We start from the raw sequence: 19,701 nt of genomic DNA, 5'->3' as shown, positions 1-19,701 counted from the left end.
AGTGTAGAATAAACAAATAAGCCATATTTATCCTAATAATGATGAATGGAAGGCACTAATGCCACTTCATGTGTACCTTTAAAACAGAAATCCATATGGAAGCATCAGTTAATCAAATGCTTGAAACCTAATTCTAAACCAAGACTATTTCATTTTCTTTTTCTCAGCTAAGAAAAAGGCACATAATACATCTTCAAGGATGACACAGTAAATTCACAGACTCCTTTAATATGGCCCTTGATGTAAATGTGCTGAAAAGCTGTCAGCAGCTGAAGTGAGTGCAAAAATGTGTCATATTAAATAAAAATAATCCGCCGCCTTGTTTTTGCACGACACTTCGGTCAGACACAGTGATTCTTTCTGCATGGTAAAAACTGGGTGGCTGCCATTGAGGCGGGGAGGGATGATTAGGCAATGCAAACACAATGTGCAACAGTAGAGATTATAGGTGATCAAATGCAAGTGTCTGAAAGTTAATTTACAGGGGCAATGAGTTATCTGTGGCGTTTATCAAAGTCTATTGGCAACCAGCAGAAATTGCCACAAACATCAATAAACGTATATTTCTTGGTACACAAGAGTTTGGCAAAGTCTTCCCTTGTCCCCATTTACTTAACCCTCTCAAGGCAAGCGTTGCCGATTTGCAACAGTTAAAAACTAACAACCTTTATGAGGTTCTTTTTACTCAGAAGTACCACTGCAGGACTTGGTTGTGCATTAGCAACAAAAAGTTTAATTTGAGCCTGAGAGCGTTAATGACAGCACAGACTGAACAGACAGTACATAACAGGACTAGAGGAGGGGAGAGGTTGCTGTATATGTGGTTTAATAATTAAATATACTGCTGGTACTGACTCAGGAATACCGACATGTAACCTCAAATAAAAAGATGTTCTATATTTTTCTTATTGTCTGAAAGTTCAATTACAATGTCAAAATCATGACATGATCTTGTTAAATGATTTGTTGCAGCCTGTTTAGATTAGCCTCCTACCATTCATCAGACCCCTCTTTAAAGTTAACATAACACGCTTGGCTGCTCAAAGGTATCTTTTACAAAGAAAAGCCATTATGACAAAATATGTAAAAGTCTTTATTTGGCAGCTACAGTTACTTCTAGTTTTCTAAAAATAAGCATTTTTTCTTAAGCATGTGGCTACAATACAACCGGACCTTATCGCTAAGTGGTTTGCTGGCATGTGGTGAATAACACTGGCCTACAGTCAAACTGCTTTTGATATAAATGTAGTCAGACATTACTAATTTAGTGTTACAGCAACTGAAAATTATGCTTAAAATTTTCAGTCATTATCTGCTATTCTCTTAGTTTAAAGATCAAAAGTTATCAATCAAAACTAAAAAATGACTTAAATACATTTTGACTGTTGAATGTTGGAGAAAAAAAGGCCCAAATGGGGATATGTGTTGATTTTCAGGTGACCATTCGTCCTATAATATGCATCCAATTTTCCATTTTATATCACAATGTACTGTTCTCTTGTGATTGTTAGTGATGAAACCAACATTTTTTGGATTCTAGATCCAATCTAATCCAAAATGCTGCAGCAAGAATACTGACAGGGACTAGAAAGAGAGAGCAGATATCTCCTGTTTTGGCTTCCCTTCATTGGCTTCCTGTTAAATCCAGAATTGAATTCAAAATCCTGCTCCTCACATACAAGGTCTTAAATAATCAGGCCCCATCTTAACTTAATGACCTTGTAGTACCATATCACCCTATTAGAGCACTTCGCTCTCGCTCTGCAGGCCTACTTGTTGTTTCTAGAGTATTTAAAAGTAGAATGGGAGGGAGAGCCTTCAGTTTTCAGGCCCCTCTTCTGTGGAACCAGCTTCCAGTTTGGATTCAGGAGACAGACACTATCTCTACTTTCAAGATTAGGCTTAAAGCTTTCCTTTTTGCTAAAGCATATAGTTAGGGCTGGACCAGGTGACCCTGAATCCTCCCTTAGTTATGCTGCAATAGACATAGGCTGCCGGGGGATTCCCATGATGCATTGAGTTTTTCCTTTCCAGTCACCTTTCTCACTCACTATGTATTAATAGACCTCTCTGCATTGAATCATATCTGTTATTAATCTCTGTCTCTCTTCCACAGCATGTCTTTTATCCTGTCTTCCTTCTCTCACCCCAACCGGTCGCAGCAGATGGCCGCCCCTCCCTGAGCCTGGTTCTGCCGGAGGTTTCTTCCTGTTAAAAGGGAGTTTTTCCTTCCCACTGTTGCCAAAGTGCTTGCTCATAGGGGGTCATATGATTGTTGGGTTTTTCTCTGTATCTATGAAGCGCCTTGAGGCGACTTATGTTGTGATTTGGCGCTATATAAATAAAATTGAATTGAATTGAATTGAATAGATAATTGATGAAACTGACATTTTGCAATGCCACAACATCCCACCTAGGCTCAACACCCTGACCTGGCTTGGACAGCTCTAATTAAATTCGGAGCAGCTGTTATTTATTTTAACTGATATAAAATAATGCTTTATTTTCTAATGTGATGTTTCATATTAAGTCTGTTCTATACCGACTGTTTCCCAATTTTTAAGATGTTGCGATTTAAAAAACTTGTTGGTAACCATAAATAGACACAAGTTTGACAATTTAGTCAAATTGAAATTGAAACACCTTGGTATTTTAATTGTCATATCTGGATTCAGCACATTTTAATCTGCATGCTTAGAGGTTAAATTGATACTGCTGATTCCTTTGCAGAGCATCTGTTAGTGTAATGCTTCAAATCCACAAGGAGCAGAAGTATCCGTCAGCATACCGAAGGTCTAGTAATGTGCTGCTTAAAACAGTCTCCAACAAAAGCACTATTTATTTCTGTTTCAAAGGTGTTGCTAAAACCTTTGAGCATTTTAAGTTTTAGCAATCAGCCCCTTTCTACTTATGGATAGTTTAATCGCATCCTTTGTCTGATCCTAAGTACTTTTGACCTTAATGGAAAACATCGTGATGAGATGGAAAGGTAAAGGACAACTGAAGGACAATTTATAGGGACTTAGGTAAAGTAGTGAAATGACGTGCTCAGAGAATCCGGCTGCACTTATAGTAAGTGGATTAATGATATGGTTGATGACACACCATTTTATTGTAGTAAGACTTTACCTAAGATCTTTGTTTGTCTTGTATAACAATAGAGACCTTAAAGGGGCTTCATAAAATGGATTTCCTGGACTCTACTAAATTAAACTGTTTAGGAACAGCATGTGCGGGTGGGTATCTCTGTCTGAGATGATCATATTAGGAATATGCCCTCTGAATATACCTGAAACGGAGTATTTAAAGCAGTTTGAAGGCTGAGCTTTTGTCTCATGGCCTAAACTCATTATTTCAACCTTTGCCATGTTTAAATTAAATACAAGCATGCACTATTGTAATACAGGGTGGGCCATTTATATGGATACACCGTAATAACATGGGAATGGTTGGTGATATTAAAGTCCTGTTTGTGGCACATTAGTATATGTGAGGGGGCAAACTCCTCAAGATGGGTGGTGACCATGGTGGCCATTTAGAAGTCGGCCATCTTGGATACAACTTTTGTTTTTTCAATAGGAAGAGGGCCATGTGACACATCAAACTTATTGGTAATGTCACAAGAAAAACAATGGTGTGCTTGGTTTCAACGTAACTTTATTTTTTCATGAGTTATTTACAAGTTTCTCTTAGTTCACAGCCATTGACATGTCAAAGAGATTAACATGAGAGGAGTGGATCGAAATTGTGTTGATGTCTGGTGAACGCAGTAACCGGGTCATTGCAGCAGATTTCAATGCAAGACACCCTACGAGACCACCCATCTCCCATGCTACAGTTAGCAAACTGCTTGCTAAGTTTCGTGAAACTGGTTCAGTGTAGATTTGCCAAAATGTGGACGCAAGAAAACTGTCACTAATGAAGAAACATCAGTGGCTGTCCTAGCTTCACTCAGCAAGAGCCCACAGCATAGCACTCGCCGCATGTCACTGGAGAGTGGCATTAGTCGAACATCCCTTCGGCAGATATTAGCTAAATGGCACCCTTACAAACTCCAGCTACTGCAGCATCTCAACAAGGATGACCCAGATCGGCGCACAGAATTTGCAGAATGAGCAAAACAAAAATTGGAACAGGACCCTCAGTTCACGCAGAAGATTTTGGGGCGACTGTGGCTCAGGGGGTTGGGAATCGCATCTGTAACCGGAAGGTCGCCGCTTCGATCCCTGGGCTCTCTGTCCTGGTCGTTGTGTCCTTGGGCAAGACACTTTACCCTACCGCCTACTGGTGTTAGCCAGAGGGGCCGATGGCGCGATATGGCAGCCTCGCCTCTGTCAGTCTGCCCCAGGGCAGCTGTGGCTACAACTGTAGCTTGCCTCCACCAGTGTGTGAATGTGAGAGTGAATGAATAGTGGAATTGTAAAGCGCTTTGGGTGCCTTGAAAAGTGCTATATAAATCCAATCCATTATTATTTGTTCAGTGATGAGGCAAACTTTTATGTGAATGGTGAAGTTAACAAAGAAAACCACCGCTATTGGTCTGACACTAACCCACATTGGATGGATCCCTCCAAGACTGTTGGAACATCAAAAGTGATGGTTTGGTGTGGTATATGGGGTACAACGATAGTGGGTCCATTCTTCATCAATGGAAACCTCAAGGCCACTGGATATTTGAAATTGCTACATGATGATGTGTTTCCCTCTTTATGCACTGAAGCTGGCACGTTCCCTGAGTTTTTCCAGCAAGATGGTGCACCACCACATTATGGGTGCCAGGTCCAAGCATTCCTAGATGAACAGTTTCCTGGAAAGTGGATTGGTCATCGTTGGCCAGTTGAATGGCCCCCAAGGTCTCCCGATCTGACCCCCTTAGACTTTTATCTTTAGGGTCATATGAAGGCAATTATCTATGGTGTGAAGATACGAGATGTGCAGCACCTGAAACTACGGATACTGGATGCCTGTGCTGGCATTTCTCTGCAGTGTTGCTATCAGTGTGTGAAGAGTGGGAGGAGAGGGTTGCATTGACAATCCAACACAATGGGCAGCACATTGAACACATTTTATAAGTGGTCAGAAACTTGTAAATAACTCATAAAAGAATAAAGTTACGTTGAAACCAAGCACACCATTGTTTTTCTTGTGACAATACCAATAAGTTTGATGTGTCACATGGCCCTCTTCCTATTGAAAAAATAAAAGTTCTATCCAAGATGGCCGACTTCTAAATGGCCACCATGGTCCCCACCCATCTTGAGGAGTTTGCCCCCTCACATATACTAATGTGCCACAAACAGGACTTTAATATCACCAACCACTCCCATTTTATTACGGTGTATCCATATAAATGGCCCACCCTGTAGTATAAATATGACAGAAAATAAGGGAAAGTATACATTTAACTACAACTTGGAAAAAAAACTGAATAAAGAACACAGGGTCTAATTTATGTTTCACCACAAAAAAAGCTGACATTACTAAAACCGTCTTAACCCTGTCAGCCCAACTCAGCCGGCACACCAAGGAGGCTGCAGAACACTCATCAACACAGGGTGGCTGCACTCTGACTGTGTTATCCAAAGGCTATTGATACTACAAAGGAAAAGAAATCACACTAATTGGGAAACTTCAGTTCAATCCCACATTAACCTCTCAGCTAATTGATTACTATCCGGAGCTGAGCCCGGAGCTGGACTCTTTGCAGGAGACGGGCGGTAAAGGTAAGGGCACCTCTTGCTGACCCAGATCCAGATAAAAATCCTGGCAAGCAATCAGGAGCACAGTTCCAAAAATGGAAGCCTATCATGAAGCTGCCTTGTAGTCTGGTCTTCAGTGTCAGCAGCCAATGTGCCAGACAGGAGTCATCGTGATGAAGCATACACAGGAGCCTCTAAGCATATTTGAAATGGCTGGTTTACCTCACATTGTATCAACACGCCATTTGATCAAGTGATCTCTGCCTACTGGGAATCTACAGACTCAGCTCACAACTCATTTGTAGAACTTGTGGATTTGAGAAGAAGAAGTGAAATATATTTAGGATGCCCAGTGATGAATTCTCAGTTCAATTTAATTCAATTTATATAGCACCAAATTACAACTGTTGCATCAAGGTGCTTTACACGGTAATACATGATAAAGACCATACAATATACAGGAAAAAAAAATGGACAAGCATTTGGTGACAGTGGGAAGGAAAAACTCCCCTTTAACAGGAAGAAAGCTTCGGCAGAATCAGGCCCAGGGAGCAGCAGCCAACTGGTGTGACTGGTTGGGGTTGATGGGAGGAGAGCGAGAAAACAATAATAACTAATGATGAAATGCAGAGTGGTGCATAAACACAAAAGAAGCAGTGCATTATGGGAATCCCCCAGCACCCCAGGCCTATTTGAGTGGTTGAATTTTGACGTGATGTACATTTTTAATCGAATCCAATAATTGAAAAATGTGTACTAGAGGTTTTTGTCTTCACAATACAAACTGACAAAGACAGAGAATATTATCTTGAGAGCTGATATTCAGTTCCAAGCAGAAGAAATAAAATGTATCCAAAACCAAAAATGCAGCAGAATCAGACACATCCCACTCATATCTAATCTATCCCAGACAGAAGTTATCTCCTCTAAGACTGCTCTCTGGCACTGCCCTTCAGCACTCCTCGGGCTTAGTAATGTGGAGTTAAAGAGTGGTTAAAGGTCAAAATGCTTGGCCCTATTCAACATGATCTAAGTAGAACAGTGGCAGCCTGTAGTCTTATGTATCTTCTCAGAAGAGAAAGTTTGCTATGTCTGATCTTTACAGTTGCTTCCATGTTATGTCGCTCTGTTCAGACACAAAGCTGGAGCAAGGCCTTTTCTCCAAATGTAAATCAATGTGAAAGTCGTGTAGCTTACAGCTAACCTTTCAATATTGCTGCAGTCTGACAGGTTCATTTAACATTCTGAAAACAAAGTGTGTCTCGCCTCCATTTATCACAAAGTATTCAAAGAATTATCCATTACTGTCACTCGGCTGCACATCACACATTTGACACATGTCTGATTAGTAATCTTTTGACACAAAAAAACAGGTGTCATACAGAAAAATACAACCCACATTTGGGCAAGTCATTCAATTGTGTTACATTTATATTAATTTTCTTCTGGATTTTACTTGATATCAGAAGACAAATACACAAACACAAGCCCACATATTGATGAAACTTAACAGACGACTATGTTATAAAAGTGCATGTACAGAAGTCCCAGTTTTAGCCAAATATTCTTTTGGCTGCACATTATTGTAGATAATAGTAATGTTATTGATAACCTCATTATGTAAAATTATTCAACTTTAAGTGCTCATGTCATTAATGTGATATTTTGACTTGTGATACATCAAACAATTTTACCACTGAAAATTGTGAGATACATTTGCCACATGCAATAAACTACTGGAACAGCTACTAATGCATAATTTTGACACTTGTTGGTAGTTGTTGGATATTTATATAGGCTTAACCACCCATCCCTCATTTATAATATTTGCTTCAGAAAGCAAATTAAAAATTAATGCATGTTTGGGGTAGTGACCTCTGTCAGAGCACTAGTGTTTGAACTACATTGGCTGTCACCACTCCATAGTAAGACATGACCAACACTTTGAGAAGGTATGAATGTTGACAGAAGGGTTTTTCAGATGACCTGCAAGATTAATGTATGAGGGGAAGTGCGGTAAGAGCATAATACAGTATAACACAGGAAAATTAATTTAAGCATCATAGGAATGCTCTATGAGGTAAATGTGCTGATGCTGCGAGTCCATTAAAAAAGGACCCAAAGGCAGACTAAACAGGAAAAGTGGAAGCTAACAAAAATAAAGGACGAGTTCAAGCTAATAAATACTTACAGGAATCCCAGAAACACGAATTTTTGCACTGAGGTTAAAAAGTCCAAAACAAACACACAGTAGGGGTGTGAATACCTTTAATAAATCTGAAGATGAACTTGAGGTGGACACAGCCAGGAAAGACAGACTTACAAATATTGGAAGGGAACAAATGGACACAGGGTACGCAAAAAGACAAAGATGGGAAGTAAAACAACCAATAGTGGTAGCACATCTGTCAATCTCCCACTTCACTTTTTCTATACTGATAAACAGGATGCTGAGATACTTAAACTCAACTTGGGGCAGCAACTTGTCCCTTTTCTAGTTGTGAACCATGGCCTCAGATTTGGAGGCGCTGATTCTCATTCCCACCACTTCACACTCGGCTGTGAACATTTTAGTGCAAGCTGGAGGCCACCAACCGAATCACCTTCCAAAACGAACCAATACTGATGATTCAATGCGTGGGAAGGCAAATCAGAGTCTGCTCTATTGTGGTATTGTCTTTATGGTATGCCTGTTTATGTGTTATTACATTTAAGCCCATTCTCATTCCTGGGACATCACTTAATGTTGTTTTATCAGAGCTGCTGGAATGGATCTTTTATGGAAAAGGTGTCCTTTGTAAGCAGATTTTGATGCCTATGGTTATTGCATTGTCACATGCTACTCATCATTTTTCAGTGTGCAGTTACTGTTGTGAAGGGGGTATTTTACCTCAAACCACAATCGTTCCATAAGCCTAACCAAGAAGTTTTTATTTTTTAAGACTGAGCAGAAGAACAAAAAACAAAAAGAAACATACAAAACACAAAATGCAAACCAGAGTTTAACACACCTGTGATTTAATCCACTGCAACCCTGCTATAACCATTTATTACAGGCACTGTAGGACTCTAAACAGTGACAATTAATATTGTAACAGCTGGTGTGTAAAGCTACACCTGGTAAGTAATAAGACGACACAGGTGTTATCTAACTGACTGCATTATAGCACGTCATAGGTTGAATTACTCTCGTTTCCGCTTCTGCTTCTTTTTTCATAATTCATGACTGAATTGACCATAGAAATTAAATTACTTCTTTTCAGAGCAACGCAGAAGCCAAGAGCACATTAATATGCAGAGAAATCAGGTACTTTGAAGATGAAAAAAAAAATCTGAAAGTCACCAAAAAGAAGGGAAATGATCTAAAGGCACTTTTACCTAGCTTCAATCATAATGAAATTATCTATTCCCTGTAATACTCAGGGCCCCAGCAGGTCCCCCGGGAGTCCTCGGGCCTCATAATGGGATCTTTCCTCCGAGCACTATATGTGAAGTGTAATATCCTCACTGTTGGGGTGAGAGTCTGATCTCTGACTGGGCCTCGAGTGTCTATTTAATGAACAGCTTCTTTGTCCCTGCAGGGTTAGCTTCACTAATGAATGGGTCACTGTAACACTCGCTCTCTTTCTCGCTGCTTGTGTTTGTTTGTTATTTCTCAAATCCACAACTGGGTCCGGCACTCAAAGACAGGACCTTTCTCTCGGCCAGGGTCGAGGTTCATCTCAGGATCATCGCCGCTGACTGGCTGCCGCTTCACTGCGATGTTACAGCCAGTGGATGTGTCTTGACTTCAGAGCTGTCAGTTCTGCTGTCATGTCCAACTATATAAAAAAGGTCAAATAAAATACGAGTTGCTTTGCCACAATCAGCAAAAATTTGGTGTTCTTGAGACATTCAGGGTCAGTGCAGTGTTATATATGTGGAAATTTAGCCACAGCTGAACAATGTCAGACTCCTACAGCAGCAGGAAAGTGTCAGTATGTTGTAGAGTAATAAGAAACAACAGTCTGAAGAGTAAAAGTGAGGTTATGTATCTAAGGGCTGGCTCTCCCACACAATTTCAGTGAAAGAGAATGAATTCAGTCAAATTGTCAGATTAAATCAAATCTCAGAAATATGATTTCACACAGGTCTGATTTTATGGATGACTATATTTATTATATGGCAGGTCATAAATAACCCTTCTTTTAGCATTTTCATAATATTCTAAGGTTTGTTAAAGCGTGGAAGCAAAGTGCTTTTTTCACGATGAAGAGATGGTGTTTTAAGTTTCATCCTCGGAAATTGATTCATCAGTTCCACAGCAGTACTGCAAGATGTCAGTTTGATTATGTAAGCTCAATTTTTTATTCAAAGCTCCAACGCTGTACATGAAACTACTGTTGTTTGAGTAGCTGAAAAGCTCCTTTCTAAGAGTTCAGCTCTCCATGTAGCATCACAGTTTAGACAGAATTAACCGTATGAACTACAATGGGATAATTGCATGTTTGCATAGCCTTTGGAAGAACTAAGCATTACCACATTGGACTTGCCATGTTGAGTCACATTAGGCTCTGCACTGCATTTGTTTGCCGAGAGCTACAGAACAAATCTGCACAAGGCAAAGGCCAACTGTGCATTGTTATTGTGTTTAAAGAGCACAGCCAGCTATAAATACTGCCATTTCTTGTTGGGCATGGTCACAAAGTCATTATTTAGCACCAGATGGATACCAGCCCTTTAGGTCCAAATGGGCAACAATGTGCCTGAAAGGTTATTGTGGAAAAGAGCAAAAGTTAAAGGAGAAAAGAAGAGAACCAAAGGCTAGCCCTTAACATCTGAAGGAATACTTTGAGCAGCTTAGCATTCATGGATGATTGTTAACCGTAGCCTGCCTTCAGTGTGATTGGTGCCCAGGGCTGTGCAGCGTTAAGCCACATTGACTAAAGCTCTCTGCTCACACTTGATCTAAATTTCATTAACTGTAATACCATGATTGTGCTTGCACAGCTTGAAGGAGCTCCTCTGACTCTTTTATTCATTGCGTCCAACAGACGCAGACGTTTCAACAAGTCACACAATATGAAATAAGTCCTCTCAATTTTTATCTGGGCTCCTTTCTGCATGCAGTATCTGCATACTCCATATTACAGCTTAATAAGAGCAACAGGGTGCTACAGTCATTTAATGTGTATATTAATTTTCATTGGTGTTTTGAATTGAAGCTTAAGAATCATGCTAATTTATTTTTATCCTAACACTCAGCCATTATATTTATCTTAATTTTACTTCATATTCACCATCATCAGTTCTGCCAAACAGACATAGATAAATTAGATAAATGGCTTGATGGTCATCCAAGGTACTGATATTCCAACATTTTCTGTCAAATGGCAAAAACTTCAGTGCATTACTGCATTTGTGTAGAACAGCTATTATGTCATGCTACTATGATATGTCGGCAGTTTCTTTAGGACTGCATAGTCAGACTGAGGCACTTTTGACAGCCAATGTGTGGAATCTGGACCTACAATGACTCCTCCTTTTTTATTACTTTATTACTTGTGCAAAAGTGTCACCACTCCACTAGCATTTAACTTGATTCCAACGTTTTAAATAATGTCCACATGTATATAGTGCTGCAGAAACTGTGTACTGTGTATTGCTGCTCTTCTTTAGGTGGTGAGCCCTTTTCATTAAATGATATATGGTCCTATATCACACTTTTATTCTTCTTCTTTTCTACCTGAGCACTCAAAGCCCTTTATAGAACATGCCTCATTCACCAAATCATACTCATTCATACAAGCACATTTTCCACACCTAGGTGCTTTCTGTCTAACGTTCACACACATTCACACCTTGGAGAGCAACTTGGGGTTCGGTATCTTGCCCAGTAATAATTTGGCATTCAGACTGAAGGAGCAATGGATGAAACCAACAACGTTCCAGTTAATAGATGACTTGCTCTATCTCCTGAGCAACAGCCACCCACTACAGCAGTTAGTTGTGGTGTGCGCCACACAAGAGGAGATTATCCACCTGTCTGTTTATCGCGAGCAGTACCTACATAGAAAATGGACAGTATAGGAAAGAACTTCTTTATCTCAACAAAAGCAAAATGATTTTGTTGCTTAGTTCGGAAATACTGTAGATGGGAAGGCTTTGTGCCTGGGAGGCACTGACCAACCAACCAACCAACCAACCAACCCCCCCCCCCACAAAAGAAAGTAAAAATAAAAAATAAATTTAAAAAAAATTGCTGACCCCCCTCGGCAAGACTTTCTCATGTTGGTAATAATTTCAGCAAGAGGGAGGAAGACACCCTTCAGTTGAAACATTAACTTGTTATTTAAGACAGATTATTATTGATTTTAAAAACTTATTTGATCTTTATATGCATCTCCTTGAAGTATCAATTGCATCAGCAGAAAAATAACGAGGCATATAATTATTTTCTTTCTCTTTTTTTTCCATATTTTTTTTTTAAGTAACCTATATTTAAAAACAGAATAATAAAACTAGAAATTCTGTTTTTGGTGTGCCACCCTGATATTTTTTAGTGGCCCCCGGATTGCCACCCATATTAAAAACTTCTGGAGACGCCCCTGATTTCAGGCAGTTCACTTTAATAATTGTTTATGCTGTAAATTCTATCATCTGGATATTGCACAGATGAATGCAATTTGTTTTTTAGGGCACAGGATGTGTCCATATATGAGTGAGTACAAAGCTAGGGCTCAATAAATAAACATTTACAGCCTTTTGTGTAATTCATTAATAATTCATGGTTTATACTCGGTCCAGTTAAATGCTTCATGATAACAATCGTTAATTATCAGTTGTTTAGTTCTTATTATCACTGCATCTTATAGGTGAAAAGGGCTTTTGTTCACTCAAAGATGTGGTAAGCATAAGTTACTGTTTATCTATAAGTCTCTCATTGCCAGGCTGCCATTTTACATCACTGCTACCTGGAGTGGTGCTCGGGGCCATAACTAACTCCTGGCTGCCTGCACGTCTTGCAGGTTTAGAAGAACTGCTTTGAGTTTTTATGCTCCAACCACCTGGAATTGTTGCACCCCACAATGCACATTAAAAATAAACTCTCTGGCAATGTTTGATCAGTTTAAATTTATGATCACAAGCCATTTAGCTTTTGTCTGCACTTCTTTTTAAGCGATTTACCTCTAAATCCCACATCCTATATATTCTTTTCTTTTACTGAGTTCTTTGCTTAACACACATCTTTGTTGTTGTGCCTTTACATGACAGCAATGTAAATGTAGCCTGGTTCTCAATATTTTTTCATTAAAAAAAAATTAATGATCTTTATGTTGTTTTTAATTTATAGTAAAATATGTAGGACGAGAACAACAGCCAAATAATTTCCAGATTCACTCAAATACAAGTTTCAGCAGGCAAATCAAGTATCTTTTTAATTGCAACATTTACATTCATGCCAGCAAAGAGCATAATCATGTTTCTAAACATCTGGAGTTTAGCCGCAGCAAAAAAAAAAAAGACATGACAAACAGCATAAGCAGCCAAAACTGAGAACTGGATGACTATGTTCTGTTGTTTACAGAGAGTTTGTGTTTTCCTGTTAGCTCATAAACACCCTCAGAGGATGGAAGAGTGACAAGATAAATTAGAGAGAACACGCTCCAATCCTAAAAACACCCACATGCTTGGTGGTGACGATAACGCTACTGGCAACAACAAAGAAATTCTCCGAATTCTTTGAGTCAAAGGGTCAGGGCCGGGCACAGAGCCAGAGTGAAACACCTGCAGCTTGTAACACTGTACCACCGTTTGTCACCACAACAACAGCGACAAGAAAGTGTCTGACTTCAAATGAGCCTTTCTTGCTTCATGATTTAGACTGTCAGTGTGTTACACAAACAGTTTCCCACAGCTCTAAGGCAATGGTCTGTGTATGAATCTGTCAGAGAAAATGTCAACACTGTCAGAAGCCAAACTAAAATTAACTCCATGACTTGCCATTATTACACACTTTCTTATTCAGGAACCAACATCAACAAAATACTTGCATTTTCAAGACAAGTAGGGTGAGATAAAAAGAATTACTTTTGCTTTGATGGCAATACGGCCGATGTAAGGAAAATCAAGTGAAAAAAAAAAAGCATGCGCAACATAATTTTGTTCTAATTAAATCTTTACACAAGGCAATCTCAAAACATTAAAAGCATGCTAATTAAAAACTGATTGAAAAAATGCAATGACTGACTAAGCTTTTTAAATTTAATTTGCTTTTATGAGTTGATTAATCATTTCCAAAGCAAAAATACCAAAAACAAACTGGCGCTAGCTTTTCAGACTTGCTTTTTCCTGGGTTATATTAAAGTAATGTGTACTGTTTGGGGGTTTTGAACCATTTCGCAGGGTTCTCTGACTTTCTGCGACTAGGCACCACTTACCAGGAGAAAATGAGAGACCCTCATACACCTAATTTTCTCAGTACTGAATAATCACATGCTTTCCACCATTTGTTCCTTGTATGACACTGGAGTTAATTGTTAATTGTAATTTTGAAAATTTTCAGCTGAGGTACAGTGGCTAGCACTGCTGTCCCTCAGAGATGGCCCTGGATTCGCTCCTGCTGGCTTCTTCCTGGTATTCCTCCAGGTACTCTGGTTTACTCCCACAGTTCAAAAGACATGTTTGTTAGATTAATTGGTGATTCTTTAATTTGCTGTAAGTGTGAATGTGGGCTCGAGTGGTTATATGTCCCTTTGTATTAGGTTTAGTTACACCTGAATTAAATAAATGGTCAAGAAAATGAATGAATACTTCAGACAGATCAGTTTTAGTGTTTCACAATCATACTAGAGATAAAGTCCGTTGGAGCAAAAGACACATGTGTGCTTGTTTTGTGACACAAATGCCTCACTCGAAGATGCTAAAAAGAATAAATCATTGCATGAAGACTAGGTGCCTTGACTGTTTTCTTTTTCTCCATGTAATGCCTTTATCAAGATTTCATGGAGTTTATTTTTGAGATTTCTATTTTCCTCACTTCCCTATTTATCTCTGCATCTTTTCAATACTGAGGCACTTTTAGACTCACTCAGTGTCTGGTGAAGCACATTTTAATGTTGTGGCACAATATTATGATCTTACCCACTGGCCATGGGTCGTGGATCACTGTGACACTTATTGTTCAATAAGCTTAGTCGTAACATATAAAGAAATTATTTTAAGTTAAGTGAAGCGGAGTGTTAATAAAAACCAAAACTCTCCAGTGCAGCACAATGGCTGCACTGGAGAGTTTTGGTTTTTATTATTTTTCTTTACTCTTTTTTTTTTTTTTTTTCATTTTTAAAATTTGATCACTAAACAGCATCCGGCAACATGATGCTGGCCTTTTGGAGGATACCACACAAATGTTTCTCCACAGTGTTATTAAAATTCGGCATTCCCTTTTACAATTCTTTTTTTGTAGATGGTTTGCTGATATTCTACAGACTGAAAATCTAATTACCATTGGTCCTTCAGTGGTGTTAGTTTCAGTCATTATGCAAATGTACTGTTTATAAGGTTGGGGAAACCTGCAGTCAGCTGAGACTGAAGAAGTCACTTGGATGAGTGACGAAACGTTTCTCCCACTGAAAACGTTACGTCCGAATGAACAGAATCAACTTTTGGAGATTTACTTACCTGGATGACTGAGCATGCATCAAGACTTTCCTAGTCTCACTCATCACTCGAAGGGATTTTAAAAAACAAGTCACATTTAAAAGTTTAAGCACCTTGCCTACCTCACATCCATGTCCAATTTAGAATAACCAATAAACCTAACATTTCTGCTGTTATGACTATTGTCGAGTGTGCAGGTACCTCTCCGTGATTGGTGGATCCAGGGGACGGACCTTACGGATTGGCTAATGACCTGGAGGCAACGTATAAGATGACACCACCATGGACGGCCAGTCATTCATCCTCGGCCCATCCCAACCGGCAGACTTTGCAATCCCTCTCTAGCCATATTTGTTTGATACAGGAGCATGTCGGGGTGGACTGCCTTTTTGTTTGATTACAGTTTTCTCATGTTTTTGTTAGTTAGGGAGTTAAGTTGCTGTCGTTTGGTTTAAGTCTTTTGAGTAGGTACGCTTATTTATCCTTGAGATAGGCTCCTTTTGTTTGTTATTTTGGCATTAGGTCAACCCCGAACTTATAGTCCGCTCCTTTCCTTTGTTTTAAATCCACTCATTGTAAATAAATCACCGTCAAACAGTGTTAATTGTGTGATGTGCTGCTTGGGGTCATGGTCATGGTCTGGCCACCCCTAGACAGGCCATAAGTGTGGGAGCAAGACGGACACCTGGAGGAAACCCACACATAGACAGAGGGAGTTCACAGATAAAGGGTTTGAACTGGGAAGGTTCTCGGAAAAGACAAAGGTAATCAAATTTAATAACTACTCATACTAAGTGTATAAGTGTATTTTTAAATGTCTCTGTTAGACGTCTCTGTAAAAGCCTCTCGTGTAATGATCAACTATTTTTAAATCCATACATGCAAAGTCATCCATCTTCCATCTGAGAAACTTTGTTAAATGTTCATGTTCACTTATACAGACTCCATCACACATGCTTTTGCTTCCACTCAACTCGATTTACTGCAATAGCCTCTTGACCATCTTAACGCTCTCAGGCTCAAATTAAACTTTTTGTTGCTAATGCACAACCAAGTCCTGCAGTGGTACTTCTGAGTGAAAAAAACTCATAAAATATGTATGTGGGGTAATCAGGTTGTTCGTTTTTAACTGTTGCCTTGAGAGGGTTAATCAGAAATCATTACCTAAACTTCACATTGTAAGATATTTAACACCGGCCAAGAAAAGAGATCACTTTTAAAGTCCTTCTACTGGCTGCAAATTGGTTTAGAATTGATTTTAAGAGCCTACTCATCACATTTAAAGCACTTCATGGCTTGGACCCAGATTACTTATCAAACATAGTCTGAAGTCCTTAGCACTACAACATCACGGATATTCAAATAGCTCAGGTTGTTTTAAAAATTCTGTACTTGGTTGTGTTTTGTAGCAGTGTCTAAATCAGATTTTTATACAGTCAAAAGAAAACTGACCGAGACCCCAGAGGGTTAAGCTGCTCTTTGCAACATTTGTATTGCAGGGCTTTTATATACAACCTTATATCATTTTCATCTGGAAATTCTCATACAGCATTAGTTAGAGCAGTAGTTTTTATCCATGCTCCTTTTTCTTTCATTGAATCTTGCCACTTTCCCTGTCTTTTCAGGAGTATTTTGATTGCCTATTTTCAGAAATGCCTCACAAATAAAAAAAACCCCACCAACTTAACCTTCACACACAGACATAGTTATTTCCCACCTGCTAAAGGATCGACTCAGCACTGAACAATGACTGTGAATGATGAGGCGAGGAACCACTCAATATGAGCATAAATGTAGAAAAATAGACTGGATGATGACAGCAGGGGTGTGTCATGATTTAGCTTTAAAAAATAGTTTTCAGTTTGTTTCCATTTATTTGGCATGTTTTGAAGCTGCTGCTTCTTCCTTTGTGTTGACTCGGCCATTTCATTTTTAATTTGATCATTTTGTTTCTTTTTTTAATTCACATTTTACTGTTGCTTTGTAAGATATCAATGGACAAAACTGTGTACTGTGTGTATGGGAGCAAAATTAGTCACTGCTAATGCTGAATCTAATGGTGGATGGAAATAATGCAGTGGTCTTTAGTAAATATTCAGACATGGGTAGCATCTCATGCTGTGCGTCTGTTGTAAGTATGCAAACTTTGTTTAAAGAAAATGATGTCAAACCAACCTCAACAGAAACAGAGCTGAGGTCTGTCACAGTGTACAGTAATGAGTCTCACTAATGAGGGAGTAGTTTTTCTTTTTAAAAAGTCTTTTACTATACAGGAGATTACTGATGCTATTATGACAGCAGCCTCACTGGCATGTGTCTTCCTGTTCCTTTTATTGTGTATATTTGTATCGCTATTAATACTTCAGATACTTAGATATCCATAGAGCTCTGAGCTGATCTTCCTTGCGTACATCTTTTTATAAGCAGCAGCTGAATGCCAAAAAAGGAAAATAGAGACACACAAGCAGTAACAATAAAGTCCCCAGAATATTCTTAAAGGTTGTGGCAGGTGAAAGAACACACCCTGCATTTTAAGCAGACACACTGAAGGGAAAACAAAAATAAACAACAATGGTCATAGTACTGTCACTAGCAGTGGTAACAGTAAATAAGGCGTTCACTGCGGCGCAGTGTTTTATCTTTACTTACCAAATGAATCCTCTTGGTCTGTACTGAGGTGATACAAATTTTACAAATACTTTTACAACAAACAGACGTCGACTACAACTTTAGTCCCTACCACTGGCACTGAGCAGCATCCCAGGTCTGCTCTTGTTTACTCGTTGACTCAAATATGAGCTGACAGGCCCACGAATGTCTCCCCTAAAGGGGTGTGATGGTTTGGCAAAGGGTACAGGTTAGGGGGGGGGGGGGGTGAAGGAAGTTTCAGTGCTGCACCAGGAGTGTCAGAGGCTCAGCGAATGTGGCCCATGGATTTAAGCCTCTGGTGTGTGAGATGCTACACTGGCGGGTTTTACAAGAGCAGCAGTGACACACACTGTTCAAGGCATTTAACTAAGAGCAAGAAAGCCAGAGAAAGAACGATGAGTACACACAGCAGGGGTGCTTGTTTTCCCAGTGCATGGTATTCTTCTTGCCAGGGTGTGGTATTTCATCTCCTTCTCAACCCCACAAACATGCAATATGTATGTGACTGTTTGCAGCTATTCAAGGACACCCACAACAACAAAAGCATGATGACAAGTTTGTACCACTGAGCCCAAACTAGCTGTCAGCCAGACACCCTCCCTAAACCAAGCTCGCTCCCAATCCGATGACCATTTTACTGTAGTTTGCCCAACCCTGGTGTGCAGGGAGTGGACACAGCATCATAAACACCTGAACCCTTTAATGGGATCAAAAACAAAAACCCTGGAAAAAACCTCTGTGCAAATCTTGTAATGTTCGATTTTTGTCGAGGTGGAGAAGGAGAAGCAGGTGCATCCATAATTCATGGAGTGAGTCAAGATTGGATTACAGTGTATGGAGTTGGTTCCAACACCTGTCATCTATAAGGAATAGAGCTTTAACTGAATGGCCTATCATGGAGAAATTGGTATTGATGTATACTTTGTCCCATATGACTGAATATAAATAAATTTTGATTTTTTTTTTTTTTTAATAATAGAAAAGATGCGTGGAGTACTTTTGCACCTTTTGTCCAGAAGAGTGACCCAAACTATTTCCACCATGGCCTCAGTGTTTTTGACAGCTGTAGCACCGTCTGCAGCACATGTAGCAGAGTAGCATCAGTGCTGGGCCCAACATTGGTATAAAGTCAAGCATTGAGAAAGATTAAGATATAACATATCTTTAACAATAACACAAAATACAAGCATGGAAAGTTTCCCTTCTAGTGTTTTAGAGTTAACAAACTATCCTGCAAACCAACCCACTAAGCTAGGAACATTTTGCTGGCACCAAGCTCACTGATGATGCAGAGCAGAACAAGGACTAGCAGCTGCAGTCCACAGTGGTGGAGTTGTTTTGTATCTCCTGAACAAGAGATTAATTATAGAAGTAGTTGATTATATTGCTCAGTAATACATTTGTAAAATTGCTATTTGTTATTTGCAGAGCATAAACGCATAATCAGTATTACTTATTAACTAATTTACAATGGCCTATGCACCTCCTTTGCACACGTTTTGGCTATGGGTGAAGAAATAATCTAGATAGTCGTCAAGAATCTCTTTTTTGTGCCAGAATCCTCAGGCATGTATGCATTAACAACTAGTGGTATGTATCCTATAATAAAATATATATAATATTTTTGGTACATTGGAATATGAGAGGTTTGCTTTCATCTCAAGCTCTGAAATATTACATTTAAAAAATTCAACAGAAATCTGTCTTTCCAGGC

The 19,701-nt window shown here is 39.2% G+C and overlaps 1 protein-coding gene across 1 annotated transcript in view; it reads right to left on the bottom strand.

Annotated features, from left to right (window-relative positions):
• Window positions 1-19,701, bottom strand: part of thsd7ab (thrombospondin, type I, domain containing 7Ab) — a gene marked incomplete at its 5' end in the record, with an annotated part of 205,505 nt that overhangs the window by 131,356 nt on the left and 54,448 nt on the right. The gene's annotated exons all lie outside the window — the stretch shown is intronic.

This window comes from Rhamphochromis sp. 'chilingali', assembly GCF_963969265.1.
Source record: "Rhamphochromis sp. 'chilingali' genome assembly, chromosome: 11".
Taxonomy (NCBI): Eukaryota; Metazoa; Chordata; class Actinopteri; order Cichliformes; family Cichlidae; genus Rhamphochromis; species Rhamphochromis sp. 'chilingali'.
The sequence above is the reverse complement of the archived record's forward strand: the minus strand, read 5'-3'. Positions and strand labels throughout refer to the sequence as shown.